The 17,526-nt window shown below is 32.2% G+C and overlaps 1 long non-coding RNA gene across 1 annotated transcript; it reads right to left on the bottom strand.

Annotated features, from left to right (window-relative positions):
• Positions 1-217: 217 nt before the first annotated feature.
• On the bottom strand, positions 218-15,728 carry LOC143046741 (uncharacterized). The gene is made up of 3 exons (XR_012969253.1): positions 15,629-15,728; positions 1,019-1,200; positions 218-353 (listed from the first exon to the last, which is right to left on the bottom strand). It is a non-coding gene; the product is annotated as an uncharacterized LOC143046741 (long non-coding RNA).
• Positions 15,729-17,526: the final 1,798 nt, after the last annotated feature.

Below are 17,526 nucleotides of genomic sequence, written 5' to 3'. Positions count from 1 at the left end.
ACACCCAATCAATAAACCCTGTTCTAAATAACTAATATGCCAATCAGTGCACCTGCGATGGATATAGAGCAACAAAGTCACAATATGGAGAGAAACGCAAGGTCTTAGGTTGCCGATGATATAAGAACATCTTTTTAAGGCTGGAACATATGTAAAATAGCAATAAATCTCTCTCTCTTTGACTATTATTACCCGTCCATTGAAAACAAATTGGTGATAGACGACTGAGTCAAGTCGTTGAACGAATTAGAACGAAGTCGATCTTTTGAAAACCAATCAGAATTTGTTGAACCATGACCATCAAAGTAAATCTGTACAGTTAGTTCTCCATTTTTAAATAGCTCAACTTTGACCTGAAATGAAAATATAACTTTGAATTCAGATGTATTTCAATGCAGTATTGAGTCTTAAAGTAAATACGCAAGGGTATTACACATGCTTTTATGAGTTGAAAGATATGATTAATACACAAACAATGATGTGTATCTTCAGAAAATGTAGCCCTGTTTTATGTGCAATGCTTAAAACATCGCAAATCTTTGTAGTATATTACATATTACAAAACATAAATGCATAAGTCGAGAGGAGTTCTACCGTAATCCATTTTGAATGTAATCATTATAGATACCTGGATAGAAATTTTATGAGGTAGACTCGGGTTTCGTCTACGAAAGACTCGCCAGCGATGTTCAAATATGAAAAGAAAAAAAGCCTAAAGAATGTACGAAGTTGAAAGGTAGAAAGACCTAAAAGTTTTGTCAAATACAGCTACGTTAATTTATTTCTGGGATAAAAAAATCCTTAATATTTCGAAAAAAAAAATGGTAAAGTTAACACTTCATTTATAAATATAACCATATTAATGATAATACATGTGTAACAGGATAGACATGTAATAAGACGTCTGACTCGTCAGGTACGCTCTCGAATAAACAAAATCCATTCGATTAAGGAATGACTAGATTGAATTTATACCTGTTAGGAAGTAAAATTATCTATAAGTTATATAATAGTTTACCTGGTCAATAGGTAACACACCCCATTTGTCAATCATTGTACTCCTAATGTGTTGATTATTCATGTTGGTACACGGGTTTTTAATGTTTTCAATGTCATAGTTCATTCCCGTGCTTGGGTTTTTCCAAGTGGTCAATATTGACTGTTGATTTCCAGGGCATGCCACAAATATCTGTGTAAAATCTATAGAAAATGTAGAAAGGGAGATAATTGTTATTTCTTCCGTAAGCCTCTATCAAAATGTATTATGCCATTACATGCAATGAAATAACGTGACTTCCCAGTAAAATAAATCCGATACTTTCACTTCTATGACGTGTTATAACAGTATATGGATGTATTATCAAGACATTGTCAAATACAGTGAAACCTGGCTAAACCAGTTCATGCATGTATAAACCGAAAATCTGCATAAACCAAAAATGTTCTTAAAGACCAAACTGCCTATTCAGTTCTACCAGTGATTTTTCGTTAAAATTTTGTGTGAAAGTATTTCATGATTTGAGGAACAAAATATGGTGGACAAAAATGGGGTCAACGACTTAGTTTTGTAACTATAGCAACCTCAGTTTCGGATTTTCCCGAATATTAACTTGATATTTGCTTTTTATCTAAACTCTCAAAAGTTCCCTTTATATCAAACCATTCTTGTTTCACGTTAAACAGTATATTTGTGTCTATCAAATACAGGTTCAAGAGTTTTATAATCTTATTGTTTTGATCTTTTAAAACATTATTTATTTCATTCCCGCCAAAAAAAAAAAACATTTAAAAATGAAAAACGTTACCAATATTGAAAAATATCTACCAGTGATTTCTTCATAAACATTTAAAGGAGGAAAGTGCCATGTGTACTCTTCAAACTAAAGGGAAGAAAATGTATGTCATCAGCCAATACCGAACAAAAGTATTAGTCCCGACGAGGTTCGGTTTAAACAGGTTTTACTGTATATGGATGTTATCAAGACATTGTCAAATTCATTGCATTAAAACGAATTGAGAATGAATGGAAATATATAGTTACTTACATTTTATGCTTTATTTTCTTCAATAACCCATGGATATAGAAAATGTAATATTATATAGCTTTATAAAAAAAACCGAAAAATTCAACTATGCAAAAAAAAAAGAATATATTCGTGACTAAAAAATCACTGAAGTTTAAAACTTGAAAAAAAAGATGATTACTAAAATTCATTTGATTTAAATCTGCATGTTTATGATTAATTGTTATGTTGGTCTTCTTTTTGTTAAGCGCTATATACCAAAGGGTGTGTATTCAATTATCAAATAATTAATTGACGAAAACGTGAAACAAGAAAAAAAAAGAATATAAAAACCGGCGGAGGACAAGTAAGCACATTGATAGGACATTTTAGCGAAAACTAATCTGACGTTTTAGCGCCAAAGTACAACCCATTTAAGCGCCATTTTAGCGAAAATTAAAATTGTCAGTACCCATTTTAGTGAAATATTGCTAACAAATTTATAATAAATAATATAATGATAAATTAATAAAACGAAATATTAATTGACTCAAGACAGCACAATATAAAACATATCATGTCCATTAAAATATACAGCACTAAAAGTCTAAAAGATTAAATTAAATGTTAAAAGTCCGTTCTAATCTGGAATATATATCCTAGATAAAATACAGCCCTAAAAGGTTAAATGAAATGTTAAATTCGTTCTAGCCTGGAATTTATATCCTTGAGACCGTAATTGGATCTGGATATACCCTGTACAATACTGTTCACAGTATTGCGTTAGTAACTGTTCTTTCTCTTTATCTCGTCTGAACTTTGTATTTTATATAATATGTGGTTGTTTGCAATTTGATAATAGTATCAAGGAAATCGCAAATAGCTGAGTGACAACTATTAAATTGTTCACCATAATGGGAATGGTTATAGTAAGGTGAGTATTATTCAACCAAGTAAGGGCTATGAAATATACAGGTGAACAGATTAATCCGGCGCTAAAATTGGCTCTTATATCGGCGCTAAAATGTCCCCTAGTAGTTTAATTATTTTCACTCAAATGTCCTGCGCCCATAAAAACATTTTCCATGGCCATAGCCTGAATCAATCATCATTCATTCCCTGAAAATAAAACATTTTTTATCTCCTTTTTTCTGTAATTAAATACAAACAGTAACTGCATTTATTGTTTATTTTTTTTTTTAAGTTAGTTTTCATCCATTGGTTGTATTTGCTTCTTAACATGCTGTCCTACGATTTATTAACAGACAAAGGCTTACAAACACACTTCAACGTTCAAACATCTCTACTTTTTCAATGGATATTTACTTTGTCATATTCATTTTGCATTCCATAATTATATTTGAAAAAAAAATAAAATATATAAAAATGATATTCGTGTTCAAATAAAACTGATAAATGGTATTTTAGTTATTTTTAGCATTTATTTTAAAAGGGGCTATAAATACGAGATATATAAAACAAATCTCACATATGATGTGTTTTGTTCAATCATTGATGAACGTGAAATAGTGAAATAATAATTCGATGTTTTAGACAGTATGGTCCAACTTTGTCAAAATAAGCTTTTGAAACATTGATGAATTATTCACCTACAAGTGAAACGACCACATCGAATCCGTATGTATATGAATTTCAATTTAACCCCTTGGCTAGAGATGGATAACGCATAAATTGTGCGAGTTGAGTTATTTAAAGGAAAAGAAGATGTAAACATTGAAAGGGAAACAAAGGCAAATCATTTGATTGACTGATTCGATCTACAAAAAAAACCATCCTTATACAGGGAAACACAACGATTAACATATCCTTTTAATCTATGAAATGAAATTTGACAAACATAGAAACATCAAATTGCACGAGTTCGTATCTATTTATATCTATATTTATGTTTATATCGCTTAAATTACCATTAGAGGTCTTCGGAGGTCAAGTAGATAAGATAGGTTTGATCTGACCTTTTTTTTCTGTGATTTGATACACACGATAGTTGCAATGTTTGTTTTATCTTTTGAAAAAATATATTACGTTGTCATTGATTGAATGATTTTGCTTTGTAAAATGCTGCAGATTCACAAACCGAAAAAGACTTACTAATCAGACGTCACCCAACAATGGATGGTGTCAAGACATTGCCAAAGCGAATTGGGAATGGTCGGGAATATATCATAAAGTAACTAGCATTGTTTACTTTATTTTCATTAATAAGCCAATGGTTAAGGTTCCACTAAAGTCAAAATATAGGACACTTCATAAACATCTAAACTTTGCCTGTATTTTCATAAAATGTATTGATTTTCGAGTTTCAGTTAATTTCATGTATCTAAGTGAACGAATATCGAAGGTACAATACAGAAATTGGACAAATATGCCATTAAAACATATGTATGTGACAAATCAACATGAGCTTGCCCTGCATTACATGTAACAGTATTCGTCCATACCAATTTTAAGCAAATAAAGTCGTCTCGCAGGTCTCCAGATTTTTTTGAAAATTTAGTGTTCACCCCAAGAACCGGTCTGGCCACAACATAACAATTTCAAGTTTATCTACAATTTACACAGTGTTTATATGTAAAGTATGTTTAAATGAACATATGTTCTCATAGTTTATGACTTTATTCATTATAGGTTGAAAAATACAGGCAAAGTTTAGATGTTTATGAAGTGTCCTATATTTTAACTTTAGTGGAACCTTAATGTAATAATAAAAAGAAATATATTCTTAATCAAACAACACTGGCAAATACATAAACAATATATGAATATTGTCAGAAAGAGAAAATACATTGTTCGTTCTTTAGAAACAGGACGAACAGCGAGGATCGACGAGCTTTTCTCCTGTTCCGTAGCGAGCACAAACATATTTTATATTTCCGCAATATACTTATATTGATGTTAACCTGTAATTTTCACGTGGCACTTAACACTTAAGTTGTTAAAATACAAATCAAAAAATACTTTCAACACGGACAGCGAAGAGAACACCTTAAAGAACTGTTACGCAAACAGAAATATTCGCTTTATCAACATGGAAGCTAAAAACAGCAGACTTTATTTGTTAAAGTACAAATAAATCCAAAATGTACATTTTAGTACATGTTACATTTTTATCTGTACAATAGTTGACTGATTGCAGGATAAAGTGTAATTAAAAAAATTGATTTTAACTACATCATATTCATACTACTAATTGTTTTTTTTTACACTAAGGGAAGGTAAGTTTTTTTTCAATTTTTAATTTGAATAATAATTAAAACTAGGGAACACAATCGAATATCCCCGTTGTCTATGATTAAATACAAAAAGTATTTCACAAATACATGTTTTATCTTTAAACAAAAATATATTTCTTTTTCATTGGTTGAATAATTCTGCTTTCAGATTTATTATCCGGAAAAGACTTACACCCACACTTCAACATTCACGTTGCATTATGCAATAAATGTATTTAGTTAAACAGTACTTTTAAAACCAATATTAATGAATTCATTAGAGAGGTTGCAACAGAGAGGCGAAAGACTCCAAAGTGACATTCTTAGTTTCTATAATCATTCAAAACGTGATTGCTTAAAACATTTCGCGGATTCAATTTTCGGTACATGCCTGAGATATTTTGTTTTCTATTATTTATTAATTATCTTTTTTTTTTGTCTAGAAGGTTAATTTAAACAAAAATAATTAGACATAACAACTTGACAAGGGACAAGACAAGTAAAAAAACGCGGCAAGGTAGACATGTTGCATATTAAACTATTTTTGATTATTTACACATATAAAAAAGCCTTTATACCAATCCGGAGCACCAACAATTACAACCGAATTTCGGAAGTATTCTTGTTGCTCGGTCTTCGGTTTTCTATGTACATGTAATAGTTTTGTAATATTGTTTGTCTATTCGTGCGTTTCGTTAGGTTTTTTTCATGGAGTGGCAAATAAAGACAACAGTAGTGTACCGCTGTTTGAAAGTCATAAATCGATTGAGAGAAAACAAATCCGGGTTACAAACTAAAACTGAGGTAAAATAATCAACCATATGAGGAAAACAACGAAACAACAGAAACACTGAAGTGCAACAAAAAAACAAAACAACAATGCAACGCACACAGAAAAGAACTATGAAATAACAACTGACATTTTCCTGCCTTGGTACAGGACATTTAAGAAAACATGGTGGATTGAACCTGGTTTTATGGCTAGCCAAACCTCTCGCTTTAATGGCAATGTCAAATATGACACCAAAATGACAACATTACATGATAGGATTACAGCACAAACAAATGCAAAAACATTCAGAACAGAGAAATACACAAATAAACATTACAATAGGACATTTCGACATGTTAATAGTTATCATCGGTACCAGACTTATAATCTAATACACCATACGTGCGTTTTGTCTACATAAGACTCACTAGTGACGCTCAGATCAAAAATAGCAAAGAAAGCCAAACAAGTACAAAGTTGAAGAGCATTGATGACCAAAAATTCTAAACAGTTGTGCTAAATAAGGCAAAGGATATCTATGCCTTGAATTAAAAAAAAATCCTTAGTATTTAGAATAAAATTCATACTTTTGCAAACAGTAAATTTATAAAAATGACCATATTACTGATGTTCATGTCAACACCAAAGTAGTGACTAACCACATAATAAAACCAAACATTAAAACAAAAAACAAAAAGTAGGACAGCACATAAAACCGCACAAAAGAACCATAAAATGTCACCAACTGAATAACGCTACAAAATGACATCACAGGTAAATTTTCTCAAAGTATGATATAGTTAATAAAGGGCTGCGCTTTAGCGCATGATACGCCCGTTGCTCTTTTAACTTGTCTTTTATGCTTTAAATGAATTTATATGATCAACTAGAAATATATACAAATCAAAAGGGATGTTACATTAATATATTCACCAAAGTTTCATAAAATTCCCCTTTTTTCAGTATAAAAATTCATTATATAAAAAAACGTAAAATCTAAAATTTATAAAAATGGAAAGGGAGCTTATGTCAATAGATATAAACAATTTATCAAAGTTGCATAAAATTTTGTGAAAGTGTTAGTTATTGTCCCAAAATTGGAAAATCCCCCCTTTTTTAAGCATAAAAATTCATAACACGGAAATGTAAAATCTGAAATTTATAACAATTGAAAGGGAGCTTACATCAATAGATATAAACAATTCACCAAAGTTTCATGGACATTGGTGAAAGCCTTTTTGAGTTATTGTCCGAAGTGTTGAAAATCCCCCTTTTTTATGAATAAAGCCCCCATAAATCCAAAACTTAAAATCTGAAATTTATCAAAATTGAAAGGGAGCTTACATCAATAGATATAAACAATTCACCAAAGTTTCATGGACATTGGTGAAAGCCTTTTTGAGTTATTGTCCGAAGTGTTGAAAATCCCCCTTTTTTATGAATAAAGCCCCATAAATCCAAAACTTAAAATCTGAAATTTATAAAAATTGAAAGGGAGCTTACACCAATAGATATAAACAATTCACCAAAGTTTCATGGACATTGGTGAAAGCCTTTTTGAGTTATTGTCCGAAGTGTGGAAAATCCCCCCTTTTTTATGAATAAAGCCCCATAAATCCAAAACTTAAAATCTGAAATTAAAAAAAAACGAAAGGGAGCTTACGTCAATAGATATAAACAATTCACTAAAGTTTCATGGAAAATGGTGAAAGCGTTTTTGAGTTATTGTCCGAAGTGTGGACGACGGACGGACGGACGGACAGACGGACGGACGGATAGAAGGACAACGGTATACCATAATACGTCCCGTCTAAAAGACGACGGGCGTATAAAAATCAGGTTTGTAATTATGGTATTAGTTATATACTATAACAATTAGAATTTATTTAAAGTAGAATTGTGTTAGTAATTAGATAATTAATCGTATTACCAAGCTATATCGATATTTCTTCTAAATGAAACTATAAAAAAAAATCGAATACGTCAAGTTGCCCCAGACTAAAATGTTATAATTGAACTGGGTGATTAATTATCTTCGCTTTTACATACGGATAGAATATTAAAACTAAGAATTACAATTGCAAACGATAACAGATTTAACAATATCCGATCAGAATTACAAATAAAACATCATAACGAAATAAATTAATTCTGGATAGCAAAGAACACTGACACGTCTTATAGTAAAGCGAAATCACACTCAGCAAAACTCGCAAATTCGGGGATAGTATAAAAAAGAAGATGTGGTATGATTGCCAATGAGACAACTATCCACAAAAGACCAAAATGACACAGCCATTAACACCTATAGGTCACCGTACGACCTTCAACAATGAGCAAAGCTCATACCGCATAGTCAGCTATAATAGGCCCCGATAAGACAATGTAAAACAATTCAAACGAGAAAACTAACGGCCTTATTTATGCAAAAAAATGAACGAAAAACAAATATGTAACACATAAACGAACGACAACCACTGAATTACAGGCTCCTGACTAAGGACAGGCACATACATAAATAATGTGGCGGGGTTAAACATGTTAGCGGGATCCCAACCTTCCCCCTAACCTGGGACAGTGGTATAACAGTACTAAAAAGACCAGACGACGTTAATGGCAAACAAAAATCTAAGACGTGGTAAAAATGTCATTAGCTAGTTAAGACAGAGACACAATTCGTGATGGTGTCCATACAATTTACGGAGTGTCTCCTCATAACTTTGTTTGTGCCGTTTCCGCGTAAGGTTTCGTATCGACTTTTAAGTTTTGAGTATTTTCTTTATATCATCTGCCTCTTTTGACAATATAAAGGAAAGTTATATAATCATGATAATTGTATACCAGCAAACCAAATAGCAATCGTCTAAACTAATTACAGTTTCTTATTCTAAAAAATACAATTCTAGCCGGACTTGTTTCTCCTGGACCATGCATTTAGTGGAGCTTCTATGGTGCATTTTATTATAGATCACTGTAAACGTTGACATCACATCTTTGAATAATTTAATAGAAATTGCTTTTGGTCTCTGTGTGACTCTCAAAGTATTAAAAAGTCCAAAACAAGTGTCAAGTCTATAAGAAAAATGATTAAGTAAGTCACCGCAAAAGTTGTTTCTAAAGCTTGTACAGTATAAAATTAATATATTTTCTACAATGAGCTTATATTAGTGGAGCGGCGAAAGTTAAAAAAGTCGCTTAGTTAACGAGTTTAAATTACCTAAATACCTCATGGGATTTTAATAGCTTAAAATGTCTATCGATTATTCAACTTCTGAAAAATGTTTGTCGTCAAAATAAAATGTGGTACAAATGACGTTAAAAATAGTCTTAACTGAGGTCAACCTTAAAAATATGTTTGTTTGCAGTTTTCCGACTGTACCTTCAGACTGAAGGGTCGGTAGGTAGGAAAAATATTTTATTTTATCAGCCAAAATACAGTTTAAACAAACAGTTACACTAAACCAAGTTTCTTGTGAAGAAAAAAAAAAAACATTTTAAAACAACAAACACTGGACATGCTGAAAACCAACATCAAATGAACAGGCATTTTCAGATAAATTTTTTTTTAACCAAAACTGAAACTTTAACATAGTGTCATTATCCAATTTATGACATAAAATATGGTATAATTATTAAATACTGGAACACTTATAAACAAGGAATGTCATTATGACTAGAACTGTTTTAAAGAAATATATTCAGACATGTATGCTTCTTGACTAGAATGTTTTCATGAGTAGAGTATTTTCATCAGAAAAATGTAGATATTAAAGATTTACAAGACAATGTATTAAAGAGTGTATTTTTAATAAAAAAAAAAAATAACCATTGAATCTTCCTCAATTGAAAAAAAGGCAACTTGAAAAAAAAGTATTAAGACATTCGACTGTTTTCATATTTCTAACAATATTTAATTATATGTGATAAGGTTATATTTTTGCCAGGCTTTAAAGAAAACCAAAGAAATCTAAAGTTTGGGGTGAAATCCATAGCACCCCATTAAAAGTAAATGGTCTGTACTGAAATGTTTTTAATGCATAAAAAAAATTGGCAGCATAGCTCCTAAGGACATGTTTTAATTGAATTCACACAGGCCACACAGTTTGGGTATATTTAATATTGTAAGAAAGAGAATAATTGCAATGAGTGGGGCAGCCCCCCTTATCCTAAAGGAGCATACTCATTGCAATCGAAGATAGATTTAATATAGAGAGAGTATATTTATTTTTCAAGCTAATCATTCATTTTCTCTACATCTTTGTGTAGTTAGGGTTGCTTCTTATTGATTTGGCATGATCTATATCCATTAACATTTCAAATGAGCCCTTCCTCCCACAGGCACTTGTTTCTATCCATTGGAAGACCCACTATCAACGTATATTTACGAGGGGGTACTCTAAGGGAAAATACAATGCATATCACTTGAAAGAAAAACTTTTCATGAATCGAATGGTGTATGGAACAAAAAATTTGAGACTGAATTGACAGAGAAATAAGGGTTTTAAGCGGAGAGGTGAAAAAAAGTAGTTGGGTACTTTCTCGTAAATATACGTTGATAGTGGGTCTTCCAATGGATAGAAACAAGTGCCTGTGCTTCCTCCGTACAGGCGTGTTTACAGATATCCATGAAGATTTAAGTCGCGGAGGAGTGGTTTCATCTTTGTCGTCTTCACAACGATTTGTAGAAAATATGCCATACTTCAAGCTGCTGTCGAATTATATAACCACTGAAATTGGTTCCATAAAGTCAGGCTCCACAGATTCTGTACCCGATTTGTTTGAGACAGAATGGTTATCGTGTCAGTTATGAATATCCGCTGCATCAATGTCAATGATATCATCACACATCATTACATGTGCCTGAATCTGTATAAACAGTTTACTAATAAACTTTTTTGTTTGTTATCTGTCTTAAAATTGACACGAGACGACAACGTAAAAAGTAAAATCACAAAAATACTGAACTCAGAGGAAAATCAATTCGGAAAGTCCATAATCACATGGCTTATCTATTAGTTGAAAATGCGGCTTTGAACTAGCTTTCAGTACCTGCGAGCATTCTTTGTTCAATAATGTGTGTCTTTGTGTTATTATTATGTAATAAAGTACTCCTCCGTGACTTCATGGATACCTGTAAACAATTTCCATGTGCTTTATCGTTAAATTGTTACATGAACGCTTGACGCGAAGCTAAGAAAAACCGAAATTGAAATGCGTAATTGACCCAGACTTTAAATCATTTCTGGAAAGGACCCAAAGTTCTGGATCGCGTCAATAGAAGTATTAAAAAAAAATCTTCAAATATAAAGCAATAAAATTTTCACAGTCGGGAGGATTTTCAAGGGTCGGTCGGTAAACTGCAAACAAACAATATTTTAATTTAAGCCCGACGTTACCCAACTTGCATCGTATACCCCACTGCTGATTCGGTACTCATATTTCATATCAAACACGTTCTAAAAAATAATTTGTGAACGAAATTGGTAAATATAGTTATTCTTGAACTGCATACAATTTAAGAGCATTTTTAAAAAGTCCTATATGGAGAGCACAATGCATCTGAAAATGGTTGAAAATAACAGTGAAAAATCATCGTTTTTCACCTAGCATTATTTGCACTTGCAGTATAGTTGTACTTTAAAGTCACAACAATAAAGCCGTCGTATAATTCTTCAATCGACTCGATTTACTTTTTGCAGTAAATTCTTTATAAGATAAATATTTGGCTAAATATCGGCTTTTTATTGAGATTTGAAGTCCGAATATTTGTCACAAATTTACCGACATTGTTGTGGTTTCTATTTATAGTCCAACATTCAGCAATTTTTCGAAGGTTGATTGTAGTCGTTTTCAAGCATATTTCTTGTTCATTTTGTAATTTCCGAAGCTTTGTGATTAATTTATATTGTTTGGTATTGTTGTGTATTAGATTTTGTTGATTTCAACGGGAAAAGTGAATATCATTGTAGGGTTTGTTTGGTTTTCAGGTGTGTTTGATTTGTTTCTTAGTTCATCAAATGGACAATTTATCAGTCTCATTAAAACTAGTCCCTCCGAATGCCAAAAAAAGGAGAGTGGAAGTTGGTGTTGACAATTGCATTATCTGCAATTCTGTTGATGATGAAAATTTGATAACATCAACGGAATTTGGAAGAAAAAGCCTGATAAATGCTGCAGCAAAGAGACGTGATGATTTGTTCAGTTTTTTTGATGAGTTCTGCAATGAAATATCTAGTAAATTACCCGTATTTAGGTACCATAGATCATGTTTTAAAAGCTACACAAGTAAACATAATTTAAAAGCAGTAGCATGTTCTTCAGCTGAAAAGGAAACACCAGATATAAATTACGATTTCTCTAATTCTTTGGTGCCTGGAAATTATGATCACCCTCTCGATACATCAAAGTGTATTATTTGCCGAAAAATGTCACATAAAAGGGTGAAAACATTACATACCATTTCATCCGCTGAACGGTTAGCCAATCTTAAAGATGCTGCTATTAGAGCATGCGACGCTGAAATGATTGATCGAATAGAGAAAGAGAATTTGCTCAATAAAGCAGTGTATCATGCAGCATGTCTGACTACATACTTGGCATATAGACCAAATTCAAATGATAAATCAGCGTATGATTTGGCATTTGAAAGAGTGGTTGGAATAATAGACAGAGACCTCATTTGTAACAAAAAGTCTCTTCTATTGTCATCACTCTTGACAATGTACCAGTCTTTTTTACCTGATAAAATAAGTAAGACCTACTGTAATTCCTCCAAGCTTAAGGCTAAACTTGAGAAGCACTACAAGGATGCAATTGTATTTTTTGCTCAACAAGGACAAGGTAAATCTAGTATTGTATTTGCTAGCGACACTTCCATTGGCGACGCTGTTAAGGCAGCTAATAGCATCAAAGCAGAATTAGAATTGCTTGAGATAAAAGCCGACTTGAGTACATGTAGCTCCACCAAAACCAATGAACAAACCGATATGCATGTACTCTATGCAGCCGCCTCAATATTAAGACAAAAAAAATGGAAAATGTATACATTTCTGGAGATTATTATCCTGCAAATGACGAAGCATCATTGGAAATGTCAGAAGCAATGTTGCCAACTAGAACATTTCTACCCAATGCTTAAAAATACAAAAGAATTATGGGTTCAAACTGGTTCAATAGGTAGCTTGAAGGATAATAGACGTTTTATACCAGTTCACGACATTGTTTCATCTATTGACCCAGTTGTCACCGGTATTCTGCCGGTCGTTCATGTTCTGAGTGGGTGTGATTCCACTTCAAGTTTTTTTGGAATCGGTAAAAAGTCAGTATTCAACCTCCTGAGATTAAAACCAAGCCGTTTCAGTAATCTTGTAGCCTTAACACAAGATGATGTTGATAGTGCGGTAGTTGCTGCTAGGGGTTTGTTGCTGCTTTATACGACTCAAAGTACAAATTTAAGAAATGTCACAACGATTTAAATTTGCTGAGACATCAGTTGGCTATCAATAAAGATAAAAGTCTTATAAAGCTTCCGCCATGTGAATCCGTTTAAAACAACACGTACTGCGTGCAATCTGGCAAAGCAAAGTTTGGGTGTCGGCAAATTTGGCCAACCTAAATAATGGCTCCCCATGTGCTTTTGGTTTGAAAACTGCACAAAATGACAAGTTAGAGCCAGTTTTCTTTGAAGGACAAATGTCATCAGACTTTCTACAAGATCTTATTTGTTCGTGAAAGGGGAAAAAAGCATGCCAGGAAGCATGTGTTTTCAAGGAGCAGGGTCTTCCCTGCACTGATTTATGTGCAGTCAGTATCCGCTGACATAGCTGATGACACAGATGAAATATCATGAAAATAGTTTTTGTTACAATATTTGATAGTTTTATTTTGGTTTATTATGGGTTTTTTGTCCCACGTTTCAATTTTATGAAATTAAACTCATCATAGATACTAGTACCAAAATTAACGTTCACGTCTTAATGTTTGAATAATTTCTACAAAATGCTTGCTCTCATTGTGTAGTTTACCACTCCAATATCTATATTATATCAAAAGGTATCTTGTATTGAGAAAGTTCATTTAAGGAAAACTCAGTGACATGTCTTATCCTTCAAAACTGAAAGGAAATTTAGCACGGCTGCACATTTTTATTGTTTTATTTATAAACTATGCATTTCGGATACTCTTTTAAACACTTTTTTCCTGAAGTATTTAAGAAATGCTATTTGTCGAGGTGAAATATCAAGGTTATTTTGCTACTGGTTTTTATTAGGCTTTAAAATTTGTATACCACGGACTACCTTCAAAAAAGTTAAATATAACGTTCTTTTGACGTCAAGTCCAAATAAAAAAACAAAGTTGTATGAACTAAGACATTGATACATAGTAATACTCATTTAATTTATTGAATAGATTATTAATTTTGAAAAATATCAATGGTATTGTTTCTCGAGATGAAAATAGGATTTTTTAAGTGATGACCTTTGACCTTGATTTTCGGCATAATGGTACCAGCTTTCATATTGACGACACCTATTTTCAAAAAGTACACGATTTCAGCTTTCCAACGAGCTATTAAAAGTCCATGAGGTATTTAGGTAATTTAAATTTCTGAAATTGTCTGCTCCGCCGCTCCACTATATATGGAAACTTGGTGATTTAAAGGAGTAGGTCCGTTAAGGGCCAGTTTTGGCCTCAAATTTCAGGTTTCATCTGACGAAAGATTTTGGACACTTTTTAAACACTTAAGTGTCTATTTCAGTTGATTCAATGAGTTTATTTGAAAGATTTTAACTGATTTGGTCATTAAAAACGCTCCGATTCAAGCTTAAATATGAAAAATCTATCAAATATGCCTTACAATGTCGCTTTTCAGATAGTTTTTGTCAAAAATGAAAGTGGCCGAATCCGTGTTCATCCTCAACCTTTATATATATATATATATATTATGTATTACCATCAAATACAACTTACAGTCCAATATTAAGAAGGAACGCACATGCGGCCACTTGTCAAACACAGCCCATATCTATATAGCAGAAGCGTTCTATTTTGCAATAAATAACTAAAATATTACATTTAAACAATTTTGTAAAACACCTATATTTTGGGGCCAAAAACGGGTCTAACTGGACCTCCTCATTTATTTTATGTTTTGTTTGATGTTTTGATACACAAGTTCTTTCTTTTAGCATTTTTTTGTCAAAAATGAAAGTGGCCGCATCATCCTCAACCTATATATATATTATGTACTACCATCAAATACAACTTACAGTCCAATATTAAGAAGGAACGCACTTTCATTTAAGACGGAAACCGTCTTGAATTTAACTAAAATGCTAAAATTGTGAAGATTTCAGTAATTTAGCATGACTGAATGATGCTAGTACCCGATACATGTGCATTGTATTGTCAAACACAGCCCATATCTATGTAGCAGAAGCGTTATATTTTCCAAAAATTAACTAAAAGATTACATTCAAACAATTTTGTAAAACACCTATATTTTGGGGCCAAAAAGGGGTCTAACTGGACCTCCTCATTTATTTTATGTTTTGTTTGATGTTTTGATACACAATTTCTTTTTTTATGCATACACGATTTTTATAATACAGTAAACTTACTACGTTTGGCAAACGGTTGAGTCCATGGAAAGCAATAGTAGGTTGTCCCGTTTGGCATGCAAACTTCATTGAGCTTACAGTCGTGGCCTTGACATGCACCAGCTAGTTCCTAAAAAGTGACAGGTAAACAAATAAGTAGATACAGTAAAACCTTTTAAACCAAACCTCTTCGGGACTAAATATTTTGTTCGGTTTTATCACGTTCACAACGCATACAAATTGATATGACGGTGCTTAAGAACATGTCTGTTTTATACAGGTTTTCGTTTTATACTGGATTCTGTTTCGCAAGGTTTCACTGTATAACTATATGCAGTCTAATTGGACATGATCGTTTAAATTCTTCTCGATGAAAAATCGTTCAGCTTAAAACTAAATACTTTACAAAACTTGATGCGAAGAAAAACCTTCATGAGGACAACATGTTAATATCTATAAAGATGCCCCATAAATCATAAGTGTTTTGTTCAATTTTATCTGAACTCTATATATGTTAGAGGAATGACTGTAATATTTTTCTGTCTATGAAGCAATAACATAAAAAATGTGGTGCACACTAAATAACCCGCGTAGCGTAGCGGGTTATTTTAAAGTGTGCACCACATTTTTGATGTTATTTCGAATAGACAGAAAAAATATTACAATTATTTCTTATAATTTAATTCTAAATTCCATTTTAAACCAGAGAAAACCATGAAAAAACGTTGACGACGTCACGTTCACATGACTTAATTACATCTATGAGCTGATAAACAAAACAACATAAGCCAATAAGAAGACGTGTTACATCCAAAATTAAATTAAATAACCTTAAAATTGAGAATGGAAATTGGGTACTTTTCAAAAAAACAGAAATCAGCTTCAGGCGTCACCAACTTAAAACGGACAACTTACAATAAGATATAAAACATCATCTTTTGTATCGTAAATAATTCTGCCTCTCGTTAAATATATAGGTATCAAAATTAACATGATCAAGACAAGGGTTGATTGACTGTCAGTAATACTGTATATAAAGTCAATTCAGGAGGATTTAGCTATATGTCACCAACCTTTCGAAATTTAGGATATTGTTTTTCAACTTCGTACTTTAATGGTACTAGGTCCAGTAGTCAGCATTTCGGTGTTGAAATGAATATCAATTATGTAGTAATTTTTATAAATAAGGATTTTCTTATCCCAGGATTAGATTACCTTAGCCGTATTTGGCACACATTTTTAGAACTTTTGGATCCTCAATGCTCTCCAACTATGTACTTGTTTGGCTTTATAAATATTTTGATATGAGCGTCACTGATGATTCTTTCATGTACGAACCACACGTCTGGCGTACAACATTTTATCATGGTATGCATGATGATTCATTTTCCAAAAATTGTGATCTATCATATTATAATAAAAGTACTACGTTCGACTACATTAATAAAGGCAACAGTAGTATACCTCTGTTTAAAAGTCATAAATCGATTGAGAGAAAACAAATCTGGATTACAAAATAAAACTGAGGTAAACACATCACTTTTAAGATGAAAACAACGAAACAACAGAAACACTAACAGTGTTTCACACCAACTATCAATCCATCGATCATATGTGTTGAAAAGAGAACCTCAAAATGTGATAGCGAGTACAAATGCAAAGTTATGTATATTGCGCCGAGCTTTTCTTGCCTCTGTCTCTTAATTATAAATTTTAGACCTTGTCATGCAATTCAATTTTACAGATAATTTGAGATAGTTTTTAAAACATTTTATATTTTTATCATATTTACCTTTGGAAAATTCGAGGCGGCAGCAAAGCTATTTCCTAAACTCTCAACAAGTTCACCGTAATATTCACCGGGTTCAGCATAGTTTATCTGACAAGTTTTATTTGATGCAATAAAGTTGATAGATTTG

Source organism: Mytilus galloprovincialis, chromosome 9 (assembly GCF_965363235.1).
Source record: "Mytilus galloprovincialis chromosome 9, xbMytGall1.hap1.1, whole genome shotgun sequence".
Classification (NCBI taxonomy): domain Eukaryota; kingdom Metazoa; phylum Mollusca; class Bivalvia; order Mytilida; family Mytilidae; genus Mytilus; species Mytilus galloprovincialis.
The sequence above is the reverse complement of the archived record's forward strand: the minus strand, read 5'-3'. Positions and strand labels throughout refer to the sequence as shown.